Genomic DNA, 24,519 nt, shown 5'->3' on the forward strand with positions numbered 1-24,519 from the left:
ATTTTGATTTTGGCTATATATGTTCTAATTTACTGAAAGTTGGAACCATTTTGGTCTTATAGCTCCAAAATTTAGTCTTCCTTTGTTGTATAATCAAACTGGGAATGTTAGCAAGCAGTGTATTAAATTATATCAACTGCAGAATTATAATTACTGAAAAGGAAGAATCTGGGGCTGAGGAAGAGATGACACAGGAAAATTTTAAGCCATGTGACTGACCAGTAAATCCCTCCACTGGAAGAAGCCTCAGAGGAAATGGTCAAGGTTGATGTAATCATGGAGCTCAAGGAATAATGTAGGATGTGACTGACCACAGCTGTTGCAAAGAAAACTTCTTTGCAACAGGACTCCTTGGCAAAGGAGGATGACCTTTGTTTTACATAAACAGCAATGAAAAGTTGATTGGCTCAAATGGTAGTGTAAATGTTTCTCACCAAATGCATTGAAAGAGTGTAAATGTCTCCCTGAGTTAGCCAGAAGAGCATGGGGGAGTGATTATGGAGCTCAGCCTGACAGGGGATATAAAAACTAGTCAACTTGCAAAAGTGTTCTGTAGAGAACAGGCTTGAGCTGCTTTCAGCCCATAAATTCCTTTCCAACAACTGGGGATGCCCAAGAGTCATGACAATGAGTGTATTGTAGAGATGGATAGTGGAAATCACACAATTAAACTGTTTACTGCAGTTGCAATGGATGTTTTGCTAAGTCCAACTCAGAGCAGTTTTCTGTTTTCAATATATTTTCTTTTACTCTGCTAAATCAGAAACCCCCATAACATTAACTATCTTTAAATAAATAGATTTCCATTAAACATTTCACCTTCCATGTGTGGAATATCTAAAAGAATCCAGTCAGGGAGTATTGGACTCTGACAGGCTATTCCCATCTTCTTTCAGCACTGGGTTGCCCTGAGGATGCTGCTGATCTCTGAGAAAGTGAGAAGAAACAGTATTACCTTGCTGAAGCTGCAGTAAGTCTTCTATGAACTCTAGTCCTGCACCCTCCTTTTTCTCAATAACTTCTGTGCGCAGACCAGGTTTGAGAAATCATCAATCATAATGCATATGATAGGACTTCTGAGTGGATTTTTCTTCCATTGTAATATTTATTTGCAGTATAACAACAACAACAATACTTGTTATTAGTTGTAGTATTAGTATTACTATTATTATACTACAGCAAAATATTTCGAGCCTCTCTTTTCAAATTGATGGCATTTAATGTTTCAGATCCTGGGAAAACCTGGGACTGTGTATTTGGAGATTCCTACTTCATAAATTTTCTTGGTTGCTTTGAAAATTCCCTCCAATGAGTACACTAAAGGCAATTCTGTTAAGTCTGCTGGATTACTGTCAAACCCTGAATCTAGGTATTTGTTTTAAATTGACAAGAGAGATGGAATGCTGCATCACTTTGATAGCAGCCTTAGCATAGCTCATTGCATGTAGTTCACTGCAGTATGCCTTTGGTGAAGAGACAGAGCTTTGAAAGCCTGATCCTGAACTTTTCAAAACAAGAGAGATTCAAATAACATATTTTCCTCTTCAAGGACTATAGAAGAGGCTTGTGAACCTTTCAGATTCTGAATGATGTAATTTTTCATTGTTAGCAAATAATGCAATAAACATCACACCTCAAATTTTAGGAGTTTTTCAGTTCCTGTGTGTTCCTCTAATCTCAAAGAATATTTTAAGGATCTGCCAGTGGAAGGGACAGGGGCTGTTACCCTCTGAATGGGGCTCCTTTATAACCTTTCCAGTGTGGATCAATTAGAAAGAAAAGAGTATTTAATATAGCTTTTCTAAAACTTTTCAGTCCTACTGCCTCTAGGCCAAAATATGGCTCCCATACATACTATATCTTTGCAATATCATTAAAGTCAGTGGTATCTTTCATTTTTCTCTTTAGTTTAAGATGTAGAAACTGGGATAGAAATCACTGAATTTAATCAGGTTTTGTATGCATAAATCTTAGGGTAGATTTTCTTACCTTACATTTTTCAAAAGTGAGTTTCCTTTGGAAATAGCAATCCAGTAGTCCCAGTTGGACCAGCACTGTTTGACAAATTGCAAATGCCTTGAAAGCAAGTCATAATCCACTACAGAACTCCCCTCTACTCCCTGCTGTAAGGATATTTATGGCTAGAAATAAAAAATGCACCAACAAAAAGAAGATATAAATGGCAAATGATAAACAAGTGCTCAAGAGTTGAAAGCCAGTAGAAATTTCTAGATGACCCCGGATGATTTCCCATTTTTTTAAAAGAACACTCTGTCTATTTTATGATTTGACCAAGGTAAGACAAAATAAAGAATGAGGTAAGCACTTTTATGGCATATGTCAAAAACTGGGAAAGGAATGTGTGTGAACTTTTAGGGAGTTTTTCAATTAAGAACTAATATCTCTTAGTTAAAATATATCATGGGGTCATGGGGTACAGTAGAAATTTACAGCCTACAGATATCTGCCTGGGAGGGATCTAAGTGGGAAACAGGCTGCAGGTTACTTCACTGCTGATACAAAACCACTGTAAAACCTTGAATTTGGGGAGACAGCTATGCTCTCATGCTGCTTTTGTTAACAAGAAAAAATAAACACTCCTTGTGTTGTTTACATTGTAGTGTGGCAATACAAACCAGGACCCATCGGTCTTGCAGGATCTGGCAAGTCTCAGACACCCTGGGAAGGCTCAGACATAGACATTTGTGCACATTGGAAAACTGCAATACTTAGTGTACATACAACCTTCAGACTTACAAAGATTTAAATGTTTAATAGCTAAGTGCTTGATGTAGAGATCATCCACCCCCTTCTGTAAGAGAGGCAGTGCAGGAGGAAAGGAAACCTCAATGGTCAGGTTGTGTCCCATCTTCTGCAATTGGAAAATGGAAATGGAAAGCAGAAGAAAGGGAAGGAGGGACACTTGTCGCCACAGCAGTACAGACAAAGGGAAGAGCAGCAGCAGGAAGATGCAGCCTTGAAAGGGCACTGACTTCCCCTGTGCCAGGTGTGCCAAATGTTGGGGTGAGGTAGACATGAATAGTCTGCTATGTGTGTTTCAAAGTCATGTTACAGAAAACAGTGCAGTTTCTTGGTGCTCAGTGCTGCAGCAAGAAATTGCACTGATTTCTGTAACATGACTGAGGACTCCCTGTGGGCAGTGCTGTGCAATGAATTGGTAGGGGCTGATCTGCTCCCTCTGGGGGATCTCAGTCTGGGGACGCACCTGCCAGTCCTAGTCCCAGTCTGAGACTATCTTCTCCTTTTACTGCCAGCTGTAATGCTGGGTCCTGGTGCAGTACCAAAGCATTTGAGGCAGGGGCTAGTGGGAGCAAGATGGGTGTGTTCTCTTGGGGTTCTCCTTGGTAAAACTGGGTCTTTTCTGCAAAACAGGGGTGACGCTTGCCAGCAAATGAATCAGGATACAGGTGTCATGAAGCAAGTCACTGGGGAGTCGTGAAGATCTAAGAATTAACTGTTCTGTTGAACAGGAATTGGCCCGCCAGCTGTGACTAATCAAATGTTCTCTCACATGCCAGTGCTTTGCAACAGCAGGTTATGTGGCTGGTAGCTCACTGCAGAAGTAAGTGAAGCTTACATGTGCCCTGGTTAAGAGAAGCAGCCTTTGGGCTATGAGACAGTATTCTTTTCAAGGCCCTTACATGAGTGAAGAGCCTTGAGGGAAACCATCCAAATCAGTATGAGACTTCAAGAGGAATTCATCTGCTTTTGAAGCTGAAGATCTAAGCAAACCTAAAAGCCCTACTCTTTTTAGCTCACTACTGTGTTTATTGGTTTTGGCTGGGTTTTTTTTAGCTGAATTTGTCTTTTATGATAAGTATTAGATTAGCTGGCTATCCCTGATTTCTTGGGTCATGACTGGTAATAGGAAGAAGATGCAGTGCAAACATGAGCTTTGAAAACTCTTACCATTAGCTCTCCCTCTACTCTTCACCCTAGGGACAGTTCATCTCTGACCTATAGGCATGGTTCTCAGCAGACAGCTAATCTGCTCTGTAAACAAACTGATTTCTATTCCCTTGGGAAAAAAAACCCAACAAATAAATTTATAGTCTATTAAATCAGTTTTCCAATCCCAAGCAGAAGCAAACAGACAACATTTGGCATCTGGGTTGGTTTTCTTTCATGCTCTCTTGAAGACACCTCTGCAAATCATCATCTGTTTCAAGGAAAAGCCATGAACCTTTCCTCTTTCCTAGGAAGGAGAACAAAAGAGTTAAATTTGCTGTTTGACTCCAGGAGAGTTACAGCTTAGGACTGCATTTACATCTATTCTAATCAGTGGGAATGTTAGAAAGGAGCAAGAAAAAGAGCATGAGTAGCATTTTTCATATTATTTAATCCCACTGAATGACTGACAGTAGAAAAATTGTTTTATCATTTATTATAGTAACCAGTCTTCTGCCCTGAAGTTCTCACTAGCTACAAGGACTTCTAAATTCTATTTTGACTGTGAAAGGATTTTTAAACTCCACTTTAACCTATTCATCAGTTGTCTGAGCTGCACTTATATACCTGTGGATCAACAATCTAGTCTATGAGTAGGACATTCCTGCAGCTGTTCAAGTTAGTCCATCTGGCATTCAAACAGAAATAGGACTTGAATTTGTAGACAGATTACTGCTCTATCATATCTGGATAAATTCAAAATCCTCTCGCCAAGGAACATTTTTTTTGGTGCAGAACTACATAATGCTGTTCACTGTGCAGACTATTTAAAAAGTTTGGGATATACAATGTTTTCAGATCTACCTGTAAATACTGGTACAAGAAACCCACAGCATCTTCTCTTGGTCTGATAATTCCAATTTCTTATGCAACCAGATTTTCATCAGTTTCTAAAAGAAATGGGAGGGAGTGAGAAAGGGTGATGCTAATTTCCCCAGGGAGCCATTAGGACACGGCCAGGTTAAGTACCCACACCTGGGATCTGGACAATAGTCTCACATCACAGATCAGAGTCATTGCCATCAGCAGCCAATTCTGTGCTTTTGTCTTTCTAACCTACAAATCATTTGCTTTCTAAGACTCTCAGTAAACAACTTTTACTTAGTGTTCTCAGAAAACTTCCCATTTTCTTTGCAAAAGTTGCTCTCTTTTAAACCCCAAATTATTTACATATCCCACCTGTCAAGCAAGCAAGTCTACTTCAGATGTTTTCCCTGGTGAAGAAGAAAAACATTCTCCATTTCCATGTGCATTTCTTTTGACTAGTGTAAAAAGTTTCTTGTGAGGTGCAGGAGTGCTGACACATTTAGGACAGCATCTGGCAACGCTGGAGGACAGTTTACATGTTTTGCAAAAGTAAGAGCAAGGCATCTCTGCACCTTCTAGCATGCAGTATATAATGTCCTTTCCTACAGCTTATGAGTCATTGTGACTCTGATTTTATTCATGGCCTCTGGAATCAGGCTGTGGATGCTGTCTTAGCTGACTGCTGTCTTCCTGATCCCCTTGCCTGTTGATGTGACTGTGGACTGGAGTGTCTGAACGTTTTCAGCAGAACTTCCAGATATTGTTTAGCAGCAGAATTAAAAGGTGTAGCAGTGATTTTCCTTCTCAGGTATGTTCTTGGGCACATGTGTGTGGTGTGAGTGCAGGATGTAGGTGTGTATACAGAGACATGTGGAGCATATCAATATAGTAAAGCTCAATGGACTCCAGCGTGGGCAGAACTGCAGTGATTTTCTCACTTTGTGGAAGTGAACAGCAAATAACAAAAAATATGAAATAGAATATTATAAGCCTTCCAAGAAGAGAAAATATTCTCTACTCCTCATTCATCACCCAGTCTATAACAAAAATGGGAATGTAAAACTTTTGAACTAAATGGACCATCAATTAATAAATGGATTAAATATTACCCATACTGATTCTATTTATTTTTTCAAGTAGCACAAAAATGCTTGATAGTTTAAAAACATAATAGCAAAGTGGTGTTTCCTGTGAAGACTATTATGGGAAAACTTATCTGTCCTGCCTGATTTACAAAAGACCACTGGTTTCACCATTATGCAGACAATTCTATAGGCAAAACACAAATTCTAGTTATTAAAAGGCATATGGCAAAAAAGAAACATGTGGATATGCTAATTCACAGGTATAAAATAATCTTTATCTACCTCATATTTGTAATTGCCACCCACTCCAGGAAGCGAGGGCTTTTTAGATTAAAAAAAATAGTTTAATTAGAGTATTTTTATATTTTTCTTTCATTGAAATGAAATTAAACCTTAGCTTTAGAGAGCACATCCTTCCAGCATATGCAACTTGAAAAAATCACTTTGCAGTATGATAATGAGATGAACCTTCCCCTAAAAACACTCTTGCACTAGCATTCAACTAATTTTTTTTTCCTTTTCTTTCTAACCATATGTTTCCTTTCCTACACCTTCTAAGAGAAAACATGAAAATTCCAGTTTTGGAAATAAGCCTCATGTTCTATTCAGCTGTGTGAACTATTCAATGGTGAGACAGGCTTTTCATCATAAGAGCTTGACTCTTTATTTAAGAAAGGAAAATGGAGGTGCTTGAAATCACAGGTGTCCTGAACATCTGGTGAAGAAAATCAGCCATTTGATGGCAACAATGCACTCCATGTTAAAGACATAGTGGTGAAGTGGTGCAGCTGGCAGCACTGCAGCTGTTTCCTAATCCCTGCTAGTTACCTTGAGGGATTGCTGTGTGCTTTGGTACCACACAACAAAGCTCACGTGAGCATCTTAACATGCTCTGAGAGTGGCTCTGAGAACTGGCTTCACATTTCCAACAAGCAGAAGACAAAAATATCCCTGCTTGTTTTCCATAATGCTACAAGGCACTTCCCCATCAGCCCTGGAAGAGGATTCAAAGTGTTTTCAGATGAAGAAAAATTACAATTTAGATTGGCTATTAATGAGATCTCTTTAAGTTGTTACAAGCATTGAGTCCCCTGTGTCTGATATGCTTACAGATTTTGGCTTTTCTTTCCAAACAGAATTTCAATTTCTGTCAGAGTTCTCCTACAAACCTTTCAGATCTTACTTCTGAAAAGTCCTTTCTGCACTGAAATTCCTCCATGTTATGCACTTTATGGGTAAATTATTCCTTTTCAACATCCATCCACATCTTTTATTAAGGCCGCCTGCATGTTTTGGTGCTCGCCATGTGCCTTAAGAACTTTCACCATGTTGCAACATTCTACCTTTATTCTTCACATATTTAAGGGCCTTGATCTAAAATGTAGTGTCAGAACTGAGTTGTGAATTATACAGAATAATTTCTGTCAGACTTCAAATACTCAGATATTTATTAAACCTACAGAAAACCTTCATGTAGCTACCCCCAGTAACAAAAATATAAATAGCCACACAGTAGATGTTCCCAAGTAAAGAGGTGGACATTCCCTATTACATTACAGCTTGCATTAATTCCTCTTTACCTTCCAATTTTTAATTTTTATAAATGGGTCTTTGTTTCAGAAATGTGCTTTCATCTATGTCACAAAGCATTAATTCTATGCACTGTACTGAGTGTTTATCAGCCTTCTGGGTTACGCACGTTAAAAATCATGAGAATTTCATAGACTCTTACATTATATTTATTAAAGAAATGCCATGCGCTAGATGTTTTGGGGCCAAGCAAACAGAGTATAGTGCAACTGCCAACTGCAGTAATAACAAGTGAACTTTTCAAGTGTTCATTTGTGTGTGAGGGAGGACCATTATGGTTTGTACTGGTGCCGACCCAAAGCTATGTAACCCTTGGGCAGGAAGGGTAGGAACGCCCCTGGCCACAACTGTTACAGTCTCTCGTGTAGGCAATGATTAACAGTGAATGTCTGGGAGACAAGTGTAAGTCAGCCTTGCTGGTGACAAAGGCAATAAGCTCCTAAAGACAAATAACATTCATTATCATTAAGATTCTGCCTACACAGCAATATATTAGCTCTGGAAAAACAACCTGACACACTGTCTTCTATGTCTATTAAACTCACTGCCAAGGGTTTAACTCCCTTTGTCTGTGTCACTCACTGTCAAGGAGACTCCAGAAACACTTATTCAGATTTGAAGACATACTAAACTAGAAATACCAGCAATTCATTTATTTGTTGTTTGTTCTAGTCCTCAAAACAGCAGCCAATTTATTGCAAAATACTTCAGCTGGATATGTCAGTCCATCCAGCATCCATTGTCATGATTTTGGCTCTGCAGAGGGTTTTCTGTACCAGTAGGACAATTTTCTTCAAAAAGAAAATTTTCTTTAAAAATTAACAGATTCTGGAACACACAGGCACCTCAGCACCTGCTTTCTCCTTTAGACCTGAAGCTGAAGTGTCCTTACGTAACAGGTAGGATGTTCCTCAAACATGAGTTTAGAAATCAAGCTAAGTTTTATCTGAGTTTAGACAACGCACCTGTCTACCCCACAGGGTCCATATAAATGAAAACAAATAGAGTTTGTTTCCAGTCAAAACTGTGGTTTTCCACAGAAAGATGAATCTTGTGGTGAAGGTATTTTAAACCCCATTTTGCCACCAGGAAGAGTCTGAAAACTCACTCCACATTCTCTCTGGGTCTCCTGCAGTCCCTGGTAGGAGCGGGAGTCTCGAGAAGCTGTGGTGGTGCTGGGGGAGGCCCATGTATCCATCATCATGGATGTCTCCTTGACTCAACCTTTGCATGGATGCTGACCCTGCTAAAGGCCTGCTATCCAGCTGACATGGTTGAGTCCCATTGGTTTGGTAGGACTAGGGTACTTAGCACCTAAATAACGCTGGGAGAACAGACACAAGTGGCCCTGAAAGAATACCTTGATCTGTGCCAGTATTTGGACAATATAAAGAGGACTTGTGTTTGTCTCAGTGATTAAAAGAAAAAAATACCAAAACCAACAACAACGAAAAAAAAAACCAAAACCATGAAGAACCACCAAACCCAAACCAAACAAATCCCACCAGAAAACAAGAAGTACTGTGTTTCCTCAGAAACCACCTCCGTTGCCTCTAGAAGGCCCAGCTCACCATTACACTGGCACCACACTGTGGACATGTGCTACTACTGCAAAACTCTTGTGCTTCTGAAATATATCTTACGCTCTGAGGCAAACTATTTTTTAAAACCATATTTATCCGGTGGGATAAAATAATCAGGGTTTTGGAAATGCCAGGTGCCACCTGACTTGCGTGTGACGGGCAGCGGGTTGGTGTCTCTTCAGGCATGGAGCCTGTGAGGGGTAGCGCCTGCCATGAGCTGCCTTCCCCATAGCTGACCGAGAAGGAGGCATGCTGAGGGTAGGGAAGGCTCCAAGGAAAATTAAGCATCTCCTTCTCTCCCTGGTGGTGGAGCTTGGGCCAGCATTCTCCTGAGAGCGAGGCCTCACACTACGACAGGCCTCGGCAGAGGCCGCGGCTGCCATCACGCACTGGAGCAAAACCAGAGCCAGGAGTTTCCAGGGGTGTTATTCAAAAACACTGTCGGGGCCTGGCTTTCCAAATGAAGATCTTCCCAACAAACTAAGAGAGCTACTCTTCATCCATAGCATTTTCCAGGCACAGCAGAAGTCACGATGATCCCTAATGTGTAATGTCACATGGCATGTGCTCACTCTCTACCACATTGAGAGGTGCATGGGACCACAACTTTGGACATCCATGCAATAACTCTCCACTCCCTGTAGTCGTTTTGAATGTCACAAATAGCACGTGTAAATTACATACTGATCTCATCCTGCATACTACCACCCAACAAAAAAATCTGTTTATGAATTACCTTTCTGTCTAAGTCTTGTCTTCCTTGGATTTCTGTTACTGTTCTTTTAGGCTCCCTAACGCAAAAGCCTGATCCTTTAAGATCAAAGTACTTTATTATTTTACCAAACTTTATCAAAATTAGTTATTGATCACTGAAAGCTCTTGACAGTTTAAGAATTATCAATCTATTGCAATTAAACACCAGCTGGCTGCTTGGAATTTAGAAAAATGGTAACTGTTTCAGAACACATATTGTAACTTACTGATTCATGAAGACTTTTTTACCCATTTTCCAGTGACTGGTCTTGCCAAATGCTGCACCAGCCTTTCTCTGGAACTGCAGGTATGTCAAACATATAATGTTCATACCCTGCTTTCTGGTGGAATAGATATTTTATTGATGGATATATGTTCTATACGTCTAAAATCTTATTTCCCATAGTTCCCATTTACTCTTTATATTATCCAAATATTGATTTAAATAATACACTGTAGAACAGTAGCCCCCAGGTTGGGAACATCTGATTCACCAATCAATTAGATATCTCTGCATTTTACAGCTCGGGAGATGGAAAAACAGCTAATGCAAAAGGACATCTCAGGGTATGCTGATAAATGTGTGAACATTGCCAAATAACTAAGTATTTTATCCATTTACAAAGCATAAACTGAAGAATAAATTCCTGATATTTGAGCAATTACTGATCAAGTTCAAAGATAACATGAAGAAATTTCCTAGGGTGCTGTTTTCCCTTCTTGATGATTCCTTAAGAAAGAGGTTGACTTTGCAGATTTGGGTGAGTCACAGACACTTTTTCAACAGCTGAAGATTTTTTTTACATGGACAGTGAAAGTGTCTGGGCTGCTTTAAAACCAAAAGCTAATGATGTTGAAATAAATGGGTTTAGAAAGTGGGTTAAACCACACCAAGCGGTACTTGCTGCCCCCTTGAGCACTCCCTAGCTCAGTCATGTCACAGCAGCAGAACATGAGACATGTACAGGTCCCAGCTACTCCAGCTTCCTGCTCTGGCTAGTAGCAAAGGTAGGTGATTAGAATAAGCAGAAGAGCAGGCAAACATGTATTGATCTCTTCCCAGTGTGATCCCACATTGCTTCCACTGATCTGTAGCTCACAGGCCTCTTCACTTGGTCTCATTACACTGATTTAATTTCTTGTCCACACCTTTTGTTTCTTGCTAATGTGATCATGTTCATCAATGCACCTGTCTCATTTCAGCTTGCTACCCCTGCCAGGCAACGCTCACACAGCCTAATAAACAAACAGTAGCAGGAAGAGGACAAGGAGGAAGGGGAAGGAGGAAAAGGCTGTATAAAATAATGAGGAGAAGCTCTCAACTCATAACTGTTCAGCACAGGCCTGTAACGGGATTTAAGTATTAAAGCTCATTACAGTGATTTTGATAGAAAGCTGTTCCACCAAAATCCTGCTCCCAAAGGAGTTTTGTGGTGAATTACAGAGAAAATGCACTGATTCATCTTCATGTTCTTGTTCTGCTTCCAAATCATCAAAGTAATTATTATTACTGAAGCATAATGCTAAAAACATGTTGGAGGTGGCTACAGAGAAGAATTATAAGAAAACTATGATAAATAGAAAGAAATAGTGGTACTTATTTAAAGAGTTATAGTTTGCCTGTCTCCAGACTACTTACTGAAACGTTTCTTTCCAACTAAATACATAGTTTCTTTCACACTGATTAGTAATAATCTTTTATTGCTATCTGTTTATAAATTAATTATATAAACACAAGCAAAGGAATGACATTTTAGGTGATACTTCTTTGTTAATCTATAAACAGCTTTATTTGTCCACGACACACACTGAGACAAGGCTCACGGTTGATTTGGAGATGCTACACCAAAATCCAAGAGCAGTCCCAACAAGGAACTGGCTGAAATACCAGTTCTTTTCTGCTTACATGTATTACTTTTCACTGAGTTTTTAAAAGAGCATGAAACAGTTATTGTCAATAACAATGACTATTGCAGTTACATTGCAGTTTTGGCAGGACATAGTAAGGACCTCATGGTTAAATAGGGAAAAGCCCATATCCTACTTGACAAAAGGAAAAAACAGACATTCCCCTCTGTTTCTTAATAACTATGTGACCCTGATTTAGCAATATTTGGAATAAAATTATTTTGTGTTTTTGTTTGTAAATTCTCCTTTCTTTTTTACACAGCCAATTCTCAAGCCAAAAATGTTTTGCTGCCTAAAGAAGAGCAAACAGAGTCTAAGGCTGCGGTCTGGAATAATTGCGTCAGTCAGCAGGGAATAGATTCCTTCCTCTCTCCCCTCTTGAGATTGCCCTTAAAAGCTGCTTATAGTCCTAACCACTTAAGTAGAAGAAAGATGTAAGTACCCTGAAAGGAATGGAAAGAGCAACAGGGATTAAGGGACTGCAGGGATTAATTTACAAAGAACTATTTTTAAAGCACTGCACTTCACAGACTTGATTTCATCCTCTGTGGATGTGCTCGACATCACCATCCCCACTGTAGTGTGACCCAGGGAAAGCCACTTCTCTTGCCATCATCTGTAATCTCTACGTAGTGCTCCCATCAGTTTTTCATCAACTTTTTCTTTTTTTTTTCCCTTGTTTTGTGTTGCATCTCTGAAATATATAATATTTGTAGGTCTTAAACTGCAAGGTTAGTGACAAACTGCTGGAGCTACAGGGCAAAGTTCACATGTAAAAATGTGCCTGACTACCTCAGAAACTCCTGGCACAGAGATATATTTGACTGTGATGCAGCGTCCCAAAGGAAGCAGTGCAAATTTTATAATTTGAAATATTTTAAATAAGACCAGACAATACTTAAAGGGAGGTACTCCAGCTATTTCATAGTGTAGTATCCTTCACAGTCTGGTCTTAGAGTGCTGAACCAATAGCTACAAAATGAAATTATCAGTGCTTATTCTTCAGAGAATCAGTATCTCTTTACTTTTCTCTTAAGTGCCAAGATACAGACTGAGGAGTGAATTTCATAACTTAATTCACAGCACAGGGTTGCCACATGCCCCTGTCTCCAATTGACCTGAGTTAATAACTGAGGCAAAGCAAACACAGCACCCCGCTGTTTCCGACCTTAATGCACTGCCCTCAGGAACACAACCAAAGAGCAGGTTAGTGGAGACGGCTCTGCAGACATGGCTCAAGACTAAATGTGAATGAAGCAAACTGTGAAATCAGTATGTAATCTGATGGCAAACCAGTGAAAAAACAGCAGGACTAATGGTACAAATCTGGTCATAGACAAGCTGTTGTATTTTGACTGAAGATGCATCTAAGACACATTACAAAGCAGAAATATGATAAATAAGCATTCCAGCTACATTCGAAAAACCCTGAAGGAGTTCTTTTTAGGTTACTGCTCTTTCTTGGGAAATTAGCTCAGCACTATGCGGTTTTGTAGGCAGTAAAAGAAGGCACGTTTTAGAAATGAACCTATGCATCAAAAATCTGAAAATCATAAGCAAAACACCCGAATTTTTTTGTTTGTTTGACTGATGTAATGAATCTACTCTTCAGCTTTAACCAGCATCACTTGAGGTATATATTTGTTGGAAAGCAAGGAGCACAAAGTGAATTCTCACTGGAACATGAGGTGAATTCTTCAGATTTTGCTTTTAAATCAGTAACCGCAGATAGTCTGCAATAGGTAGCATCTAATGTGCAGGGGCTTAGTTAAGATACCATGATTACAGGTAACCAGAGCTGGTCACTGTTTAGAAGTATTAAAACTGTACAAAGAGCTCTGGAAAAACATTGGTAATGTATTTTGGTACCAGTGCTGTTCTTCAGGTGCTGAACTTCTTTTGCTTTTCCTCATGAAGAACACTGAGACCAAAGTGAGAAGGAAAGAGCAGAGTGAATAAGTGCAGTGGGTTTTGCTGTTCTTGAAAACTCATGCTGCTGCACAATTTATGATCAGCTTATCATTTAGCACCATCCAGGACTGCATTCCCAAAATGGTAACTAAAAGAAGAGAGAAACAGAGCATAGGTGGCAGCTGATGCCTCCATAAGTCCTACTTCTGTGACTCTGGTCATATCCCATTGACAATAGCATACAAAGAGAATTGTTGATACTAAAACCATGAAGCACTGAAACGGGCAACTCCAGGAGAAGCTCTTTCTGTTTGGCATTTCAAAGAGCACTTTTAAAAATCACAGACGAACTTCCACCCTGCTGGTGACAAGTAATTAAAATAAGAAAATCAGCTCCACTGTCTTGCCAGAAAAGGCAACCACTCTCCCCTTGGTATTCAGAGATCTTGGCTGTTGGCTGAGCTGATGCCACTCCCCGTGGTAGGTGTCCTCACTGGTGGGGTGGTATGAGAAGCATAAAAAGCCTTGATGCGATGCAAGTACTTCTCAGCAGTAAAAAAAACATTTCCACATTATCAACCTGCTTTTCAGCACAAATCCAAAACATAGCCCTATACTAGCTGCTGTAAATAAAGTTAACTCTATACCCCAGCCATCACAAACATCAAAATTACAGTCAGTTTTTCCCCACCTGGCATGTGAACATGGAGATGCCTATTTCACTGCTGCCAATATCACACACCATTGTGGATGCAGTAAAAGTTCAGTGCTCACAGCATGTATGGCTGGTCCCCCATGCCCTCCAAATTTTGCAGGCTAAAAGCAGACATTTACAGAGCAGAACTGCCCTTCTCAGAGGAGCAGCTCATGTAGACCGTGTATCCTGAAGAAGGTATCTCAAACAAATACGAAACCCACATCCTAAAAACACCTTTTGATGACTACAAAAAATTCTAAGGAAATGCTTAGTTGCAGGAGTCTGTGCCGTATATTTCTTCGGTAGGACCATCACCATATGTCCATTTTCCAAGGAAATTATAGTTCAGTGAACAGCCTGGAGGCCCCTTGCTAATGAACAAGTATTAGTTTACCTGTGGGATGCGACGTGAGTAAACAGAGATGTGTGAAATCACTCTTCTGTGAAAATCTGATGCTCAGACAAAAGCAAAATTCAAAACCTGTGATGTTTGACTCCCCCCATTTCCATGAGGTTACAAAAGATCTCCAGAACTACAAGGAAACAACATATTGCTGGTTCAAGAGAGCAGTCATAAATAAAATAGCTAATAACTTGGAAGTACAATAAATGATCGTTTGATAAAAGCAGGGATTTTAATATATATGATCACAGTTTTTGCCACTCCATCTCTAACCCATCCCACCAGAGAGGAGTCTGGGGTTGTGCAAGGAGTTGGTAGTGGACACTGACCAAAGGGATATTCCATACCATATGGCATCATGCTCAGTATATCACATAGAAAGGATGCACCCATATATTAAGTAGAAAACATGGAAAAAGAGAAAATTGTTAATACTTTGAAGGACTTTGTCATAAAAGCAGTAGAAGCATTGATTAATGATCAATCACAGATTATTCCCAACTACATTGGTAGTTGGGGATAATCTGTGATTGATTGGCTCATTCTGACTATGCAGTTAACCTCTCAAGAGAAAACACAATGCTTTCTTTGAAGAATTATGATGCACATCAGACAGCATTGAGCTATGGTGCATAGTTTGTTATGCCACTTTCAATAATATTTGTCCATCTATTTTGTTCTCTTTTCTGCCTGCTTGCTTGGCAACAGCATAATATCTTATGGGCCATGACCATAAACAGAAATGATAACTTCTGATTCTTTGGGCTAAGGGGCACTGGACAGCAGAGGAGTGGTGGTCCCATTGGGCTGCTTTTTAGCAGAGGGTGGAAGTGGTATACAGGGGCAGAATTGCCCTTTGCTTGTCCTTGGTGGGGAAAAGCTCACAGCTAGGTAGATACTATAGTGTTATCAAGACCTTTTTTTAAATCTTTTTTAATCCAAGCAGGTTTAAATGCCTCCATTCTCCCTCTAGACTCCTGCTGTGCCTGAAGCAAGGGGCTGGCAGGACTCAGGGCATGACAAGGCGCAGTACTGAACTCCTAGGGTTTAGTTTTACATATTTGTTCACCAGAGGTCAGAATAAGCCAGAGTCCTCAGAAATCTTGCTCATGATGCAATACTCACATCTTTCAGTCCCGATTTCCCATATTTTTTTCCACATGTTGTTGTGAAATGATCCAGGCAATGTGCTTATTAGCAAACCTAATTTGTCCATAGGTAAACAGTTTAAAATTGCTGAGGCGACTGATTCCTTTTCATTAGCAGAGCATGCAGAGCTGTTTAAAAACCCCTAACCAGGCATCCCAGCTTCTTGTGTTCCCCTCACTATTCTAATTACATGGAATGGGAAAGTGACTGATAATATACTCACATAAGCAAAAAAATATTACTTTTCCCAGTAAGAATAGTAAATTATTCTCAACCATTAAAAGCAGGAGACATGTTTTTGAGGATGGAGTGTTTTGGCTCCAAAAACCTGCAGATCCAGAGTATACTTTCTCATTTCAGTGGCATTTAAACAAATTAAAACAAGGTTGGAAGATCTCAATGTAACCATTAGAGGTCAGTCAATCCCAGGTTATTCATCTATTTGTTTTACTAAAAAAAAAAAAAAAAAAAAAAAAAAATATAGAAACAAGATAGGAATAATTATGACATCTCTGGACAGTTGGGAGGAATGCTGGTTTAAATAGAGTCTAAGAATAAAAGTTTTTAGAGTAAAATTGTAGTTTTCATCTGAATATGAGCACAGAAGAAAAATGGCTCTTATCTTTCAGAATTTGTTGGTGTTCTCTTTGTAAGCCTTATTTCAATAACTTAAACAAAGATTAAAACAGATGCCTGTCCAATATAAGGTGCAGAATCAATCGAGGGAGTAGAGGACAGAAAACACTTTTCTCATACATGGACATGTAACACTGTGCTGCAGTTACATTCTCCTATGCTGCTGCCCTCTCAGCTCAGGGAATTGTCCATCCTGCTATGCAGCAGCTTGGCTGCAGTGAGAAAGGTGCAAGGAAAAAATTACTTCTGCACACATACTGATCAACAGGAAAGTTACACTATTCTTCTAATATTACTGCCACTAACAGGAAATTGTCCTAATCTAAGTAAAGTAACTGTATATTATTTAATAAAGTCTGATCATAATCAATGCAACTTAAATAATCTATCTATTGACCAGCTAAAACTAAGTTTGCTTTCTGATCCCCCACTAGAGAAAAACTTGGGTTAATTTCTAACCTGAAACTAGTTTTGCTACCTGATTTTCTGTTAGCCTGTCTGAAGCTAACTTGATGTATGCTACCTCTGATGATTCCTCAGATTTGGTAAACAACTCTTCACATTTGAATGTTCCTGGGTGCCCAGGTGCTAACCTGCAGTTCGGAGGCATCTCCCTGCTCCAGGCAAGCACGTCCCTCTGGGCCACAGGTCTTGCCATGACAGATGTTACCTGGTATGAACCTTGATGCCTAACTCCCCATGTATTTTAAAGAGAGGGAATGCAAGAACCAGTCTGATGCAACGCCTCTACTGATGTACATTCACTCTCGTTGTGGGCACATGCCAGGACAGGAGGCAGACACAGGTCTTTTAATCACTTCTAGGAAAACTATCAGGCCACCAATGTGATGTTCCTGTCAAAAAGACAAAAGCCAACCTGAATAGAATATTCTTGGTGAAAATGTGTTTTAAACACAGTATTAAGGCCAAGGTGAAACTTCTCTAGAGTTGCCTGCAATCCTGTGTCAGAGTCTGATGTCCACAGGAGGTAGGCCCCCAAAATGATGAATAGGCATAAAGCAGCAGTGATGATCAAAAGAAAAACAAAGAGGCTAAAACAGCACACTTGCCTAGCCCAGCAAAATAAGACTGGGGATAGTTGTGACAGTTGACTATAATTACACTGAGGGGTGAGTGTTGGGAGGGAGACAAGCTATTCAGGATGAAGAACATTCTTGGCTAAGAAATAGACGGGTATAAATCGCCTGTAAATAAAATTTTGGTCAGAACTCAAGAAAAGAATTTCAGATCTCTCAAACGCCTCTATTTCTCTTGTGAAACAAAGATTAATTTAAATTTAGATCTTTGATAATTAAAAAAATTTATGAGACATGACTGCCCATGACAGTAAGGGACTGGAATTGGTGATCCAGCAGACCTGTAGGTTTGTTTGCTAGCTAGACCTCTTTAGAAGTCCTTTACAAATGGGTCTCAAATAATGGCTCCATAGAGCCCAGTTCTGCTAAGAGACTCCCTCACAGTGATGAAATTAAAGCTTCCAGCTGCTGATTAACAAACAATTGCCAAGGCCCGCATGCAAAACAGCATGAGGTGACAGTCTATAGGTGATGCGAGCTCTGTCAGTAAGGAACACCGAATCTGGATGGGTGAAGAACCCCCCTTATTTATGACTACTGGATATTTGTGTTGAAAAATGGTCCTGGGATGAAGGAATAAAAGAAACATCTTCTCTAAACTCAGAAAGCAGATAGGCACAGAACAAGGTTTTTGCTGAGCCTGTGCTCAGCACAGAAGGGAAAGACATTGAGAATATGTTTCAGCATGTGATCAGAAGCTTCTTCTTTTATTCTGAAGAAATAAAACTGAAGCAATAAAACAAAAGGAACTGAATGCTGTGGTTGAGGATTTGAACTCAGGCTGGTGACTCAGCCATGTGATATCCAGAAATAGTTTTCTGCTTCAAAATGAAATGTGTGTCAGCAACAGGTTCTTCCTTCTGAGAAGAAGCAAGGCCACTGCACTGCATTGGCCACTGCAGCACTGGTGGGACAAGGAAAGACTTTGCCATCACTCCCAGAGAAGCCAAAAGCAGGTAGGGCCTTCCAAAATGCTGCAATAGTAAGTATTGTGAAGATTTGAGGGTGAGGTTACTGATATCACAGGGTCACTGCAAAGCCTCTGTCTGTCAAAGACAACACGATAGCTCATTTTGTTCTGCATAGGTAGAAGATGAACTTCATGTTCTTCTGTCCAGGTTCAGGAACAGTCTGATTTATGCACATCTTGTGTGTTCAATAATTCTCATTAATGTCACTGGTTTAGGTATTTTTGTAAAGAACGCATCATTCTGTGTTAGTAGAGAAGAGTGCTGCAAGACTGTCAAAATAATAAACAGCTCTGCGTGTGTGACATTTTAATAATTCTCCTTAAGTATCATGGCCTTTTATCATCATCCTAACTCACTGATAAATGATTTCATCTTTTCTTTAATCAAGAGCTCTGGAACTAAATCATTTTACTTAATGGGAGCAGCAAAGTTACTTGAATAATACAGTTTCAGAACTCAAGTCAGATGTCACTTTTAAACAATGTGCTATATGGGTCAAACTGTGGATAAAAAAAAGGAGTGGAGACTAGGGTGAAAAAGACAAAAAATAACCAGAGACAGAAGCAAAAATTTAATCTGTTTCAGTTTAGAAGAGGAGAACACATCACATTAAAAGACTAGATGATAACACATCATCAGCTCTGTTTTCATCACTTAGAGGAGATATTTTGAGAAACTTCATCAACTAAGTAGGAAGTTGCTATGGGGCTAATAAGGAAGATTGGACAAAATAACTACGCAAATAGCCTCAGGAAAAGTCCCATGATATAAACTGATGACTACAGCTAAAAGCTGCTATTTAAACAGTTTTTATTGATGTAAGAGCGATCATGTGTTCTCCATGCTGCAGTATTCACCATGAAGGTCATATTGGAAACAATGCCTATTGATCTGAGCCTGTGCAAGAGAAACATGGTAGATGCAGAGTAACGATTTGGTCCCGTCGCCATGCACTGAGGCTGCGCGTGTCTGAGCCCAAGGCAAACCATTCCTGACATCCCTCTGCAAACTGCCCAGTCCTCCTCCCAGTGCTGGGGTGTGAGGTAAGCTGGGGGTCCTGCTGGAAGAAACTTTCTTCCAGGGGTGTGCAGCAAATGTGTTCCCTGGACACTGCTTATGTCTCACTGTGCTGAGGCATAAGTTCCACAGTATAGTGTAAAGTTATGTGAGCAGGTCATAGCAGCAAGAGCTGAAAGCTACTATTCATACCAGACTTTCTATTGATTTGAAAGCAATTATCTGCCTGAGAAAGGCCTGCTTAACTGAGAATGGGTTTACAAAGTCATGTCCAGAGACTTCCGAAAGCTCCTATCAGTCCCAGATATGTGTGTTGTGAGTCCTGTGCTTTATTTTCACAGTTCTTACAGTCCTGAGAATTTACCCAAGTCTTCTCTGCCCTCCTGCTTTAGAGTTACTGTATGTAGCCACCAAATTGATTTCTCGGTGTCTTTTAGAAAGATTTGGGATGTGACTGAGTTTGGCAATCTTTCTAGAAGGTCCTGAAGTAAATAGCCCTGCCAAGGTCCTTTGCTACTAGCTAGCCCTTGACATGGTTTCAGAAATCTAGCTTGGACATGTGAGGGGCTGGTAAGAGGAGGGGTCCGTGTCCAGCTTGGCTGCTGTTTCCTGAAGATGAACCAGTCCTTTTCCAGAGTTCTAGAAGAGCATAATGAGCTGAGAAGACTCCCCATTTCTGGGCTGTACAGGCTGCACCATGTACTAGGACTGCCTGAAGGTAGAGGTGGAGGAGATGCCATCAGCTTTGATAAACAGAGAGAGAGATGGCTAAGGAGGCAGCCCAAGAACTGGCTGTAACCACAGCAGCCTTGTCAAACAGACATCCAAATTGCATCCTGCTCAGCTTTGGGCACATTTTAACCTGACTGTGCTGTATCTGGACTGTAACTGACCATCAGTCTGTCCATCCCTTATAGTCCACAGAGTGGAAAGAGCAACAGTAAACATTTTGTTACAAGCAAAAAGGAATCTTTAATCTAGAAGGTAAAGTCTTGAGAACCAATTTCCAGCATATAATTCCTAAACATTTACAGCTGTAGAGAGGTTGAGCAAATCAGTGGACTAAGATTATGTAGGCAAAATTTAATTCTATTCAGGTTCTGGTTTAGTACATAACTTTTGGTCAGCCATTTACTCTTTGCACTCTTCTTTATATATAATAGTACAGTGGTAGAACCCAGTTCAGGGCATTCTCTGATATTTGAAATTGAAACTACAAAGGTCATATAACTACTGAGCATCACTTGTGTTATGTTAGTTATATTACCTTAGAGACTTGAATGGTGATGACAAATCCTTTGTAATAGAGGTGTTACAGATATTAGGCCACCTATAAATAGAGATAAATATTATCTTTGTGTGTATTTTGTCCTCAAGTGGATCACCAAAATCAGTCTTTTGCTTCACACACATTAAATAACCTATCCTGAATCTTAAGAATTTGTGGCTGTCTGTACACAAATCCTCTGCAAGAGCTTGCAGATGGCATGAGTTAAGCATGACCTGATTTGCTTTTTTCCTCTCTCTTTTCAGGGGTGCAGGTCCATATGCTGAAATCATGAAGACTCGTTCTCCTGTTGCCATGTTTCTCTTATCTTTCACATACTTTGGTGTATTGAGTACCATTAACCTTTAAAGTATGAGTTAACCTTTGAGTATGTTCACTTAGTAATGAAAGTGTTCAGAGTTTTCCCAGCTACTGTTTATCACCTAACTAATACTGAAATATGAAGAATGCATATGCTTGAGCTTTGCCATTTTTTTTTAGAGTTCATTGGTTCAAAAAGAGCATGATGGAAAATTTTGTAAGATCAGCATCTTAGATGATACGCTGAAAGACAAGGTCATGTGGTCCTTCAGCACCTTGTTTTCCAGATGTTGAAATGGAGTTGCTGATTTTTATTGAAAGAGGACAGAAAAAAATTGCCTTGACCATAGCAGAATAGCAGAGAAATAATGACAAAATCAATTTGAGTGACAATCAAATTGCAATGCTGGGGAAAAAAGAAATGCAATTCCTAGTATTAAGTGAAACTGAAGTATGCAATATGTTCTTTTTGTTTAGGAAGGGACTTTGAGTGATCTTCTAGAGAGACCAACCTAAAGCAAAATCAGGTCTGTTAGGCAGCTGCTGCCACTCTGTCAGCTGTCTCATCTGTCCATAAAAATCTCCATAAATAAAGATTCTCCAACCTTCCATTGTAAATTTAGATTTGTTTTCCCAAAAGAGAAATTTAGAAGTCTAAACTAATTTCATTGCAACATTATTTTAACAGGTTTCACAGCAGTGATCTGTGCTCTCTCACTCCACTCTGGAAGAAATTTCACAAACCCAAATGTTCTCCCTCCAAGCACTGGAAAGACTTTTAGCCAAAGTAGCCACAGTGTACTTGCCTGATCATTTTATAAATTCTACCAATGCAGTGCAATTTCTTCTGCGTGACAGTGATTTTGCAGCCACTGTCATATACCAGTGACCGCCCAGATCCCCTGAGAGGCAAGTGATAGACCAGTCTCACTATTCTTTCATGGAAGTGGCAGTTGAGGGGGAGCTGCTGCAATGGACCTGAGCCTTACTGCCAGAGGGGAGCTCACACGTGCAGGGCTTCAGAAAGCCTCACCATGGATCATGGCTGTCTTTCTGAAGGAACAGCTGTAGATAGCCATTTCCTTATGGTTTTTTTGCATTTAGGATGTTGAAAATCCCATGCAGGAGGCCTAAAGAAGTTCACTGGTATGGCTGGCTGAGAAAGTCAAAGTTTCTGATCTCTGATGCCCATCATACTTATTTATGAGGCCCTCGTACCTAGAATCTGCTGACATATTGCAAGTCTTCATCATGCACTTAATCACTTGATTTGTCTTCTTTTTATAGACATTAAGGTGTATGACATTTACTTCTCTCTTATCCTTCCACTGAGATTCATACTGGGATGGAAAAAATTATGCACTTTCTCCTGACATGTGTTACAGCTGACTCACAAGTGTTCCTGCTCCTCCAGGCCTACAGCTGCTCTGTCCCATTCTGACTTGAAAATACCACAAGATTTGGGAATAACCCTTGCTTATATATATAAGTAATACAATGTCTTGAATTTAAAATACTTGCCTTTGTGTCATGTCCTCCCCACATTGATTTAGAGAATTCCCTTTTGCATTCCCACAGTTTTTCTATCCTGAAAGTCTTGCAAACAAATTCAAACAACATTCAAAATACCAGCCTTTATCACATCTGTTTATTCTGTTGATACAGCTGTTCTCTCATTTTATTTTTCTTTTTTGACCTCTTAGAATCATAGACTAGAATCATAGACTATGCAAAGTTGGAAGGGACCCATCAGGATCATCAAGTCCAACTCCTTGCCCTTTGCAGAACATCCCAAGAATCACACATGTACTCAGAGCATTGTCCAAACACTTATTTAACTCTGTCAGGCTTGATGCTGTGACCACTTCTCTGAGAAGCCTGTTCCAGTACTGAACCACCTTCTGTGTGAAAAAGTTTTCCTGATCCAACTTAAACCTCTCCTGACTCAGCTTCATGACATTTCCTTGAGTCCTATCACTGGTCACAACAGCAAAGAGATTGGTACCTGCCCCTCTGCTTTTCCTTGTGAGGATGTTGAAGACCACAATGAGATCTCCCCTCAGTCTCCTCTCCTCCAGGATGAACAGACCAAGTAACCTGAGCTCCTTCTCATACAACTTCTCCTTCAGACCCTTCATCATCCTTGTGGCCCTCCTTTGGACACTCTCCAATATCTTAATGTCTTGTATTTTGTGGCTCCCAAAACTGCACACAGCACTCAAGGTGGGGCCTCACCAATGCAGAGCAGAGTGGGACAATCCCTTCCCTCACCCTGGCTGGTGCTGCTGTGCCTGATGCACCCCAGGCCAGGGTGGCCCTCCTGGCTGCCAGGGCACTGCTAACTCATGTTCAACCTGCCATCAACAGCACCCCCAGGTCCCTTTCCTGCTGCTCTCCAGTATCTCATTTCCCAGTCTCTGCACACAATCATGGTGCCCTGTCCCAGGTGCAGAATCCATCTCTTGCCCTTGTTCAACTTTGTGCGGTTGGTGCTTGCCTAGCCCTTTGGCTTGTTCAGGATTTCCTGCAGGGCTTCTCTGCCCCCAAGGGAGTCAACAGCTCCTCCCAGTTTAGTGGCATCAGCAAAGTTACTAACTGTTCCTTCCAGTCCTGCATCCAAGTCATTTATGAAGATGTGGAAGAGCACCGGGCAGAGGATGGAGCCCTGCAGAGTCCCACTAGTGACAGGTCACCAGCCTGATGTCACCCCATCCATTATATCTCTTTGTGCCTAACCTGGGAGCCAGTTGCTCAACACATGGCATAACATGGTTATTTAGCTGAATGCTGGAGATGTTGTCCAGATAGATGCTGTGACAGATAGCAGCAAAAGCTTTACTGGAATCCAAAAAGATTACATCTACTGGCTGTCCTAGATGAACTAGGAAATCAGGTTCCACAAGCAGGATTGTCTCCTCACGAAGCTGTGCTGGCTGTGACCAATGACTGTGTTGTTCTCCAGGTGTTTTTCAATACTTACTAGAGTGGTGTTTTCCATGGTTTTACCAGGCACTAAAGTGAGACTGACAGGCCTGTAGTTTCTGTGGTCTTCTCTAGAACAATTCATTGTGATGAAGGAAGAATGCATTTTCCTCTGCTACCCCTCTTCTAAAACTTTACAGATGGCCCTGGACTCACTGCACTGTAAAACACAGGGAAGCAGCCAGAGCTTGCTTTGATTAGGATTCTGTATTTATCTCTTATTTCTCATTATCTCCTTTCTTTGAGGCCTTTACAGTCTTTTCTGTCTTCTTTATCATGCTTGACCTCTGCTCAGTCAATATGTCTCTGCTTTGATCTGTTTCAGTCCCCATATGCCTCTTCTCTCCTGCTCTCTCCTTTAGCACTTTCTTTC

The 24,519-nt window shown here is 40.3% G+C and overlaps 1 long non-coding RNA gene across 1 annotated transcript; it reads left to right on the forward strand.

The window, feature by feature from the left end:
- The first annotated feature begins 18,457 nt into the window (after positions 1-18,457).
- Positions 18,458-21,773, forward strand: LOC132328114 (uncharacterized). The gene is made up of 3 exons (XR_009486691.1): positions 18,458-18,544; positions 19,410-19,602; positions 21,110-21,773. It is a non-coding gene; the product is annotated as an uncharacterized LOC132328114 (long non-coding RNA).
- The last annotated feature ends 2,746 nt before the right edge of the window (positions 21,774-24,519 follow it).

Source organism: Haemorhous mexicanus, chromosome 5 (assembly GCF_027477595.1).
Source record: "Haemorhous mexicanus isolate bHaeMex1 chromosome 5, bHaeMex1.pri, whole genome shotgun sequence".
Classification (NCBI taxonomy): domain Eukaryota; kingdom Metazoa; phylum Chordata; class Aves; order Passeriformes; family Fringillidae; genus Haemorhous; species Haemorhous mexicanus.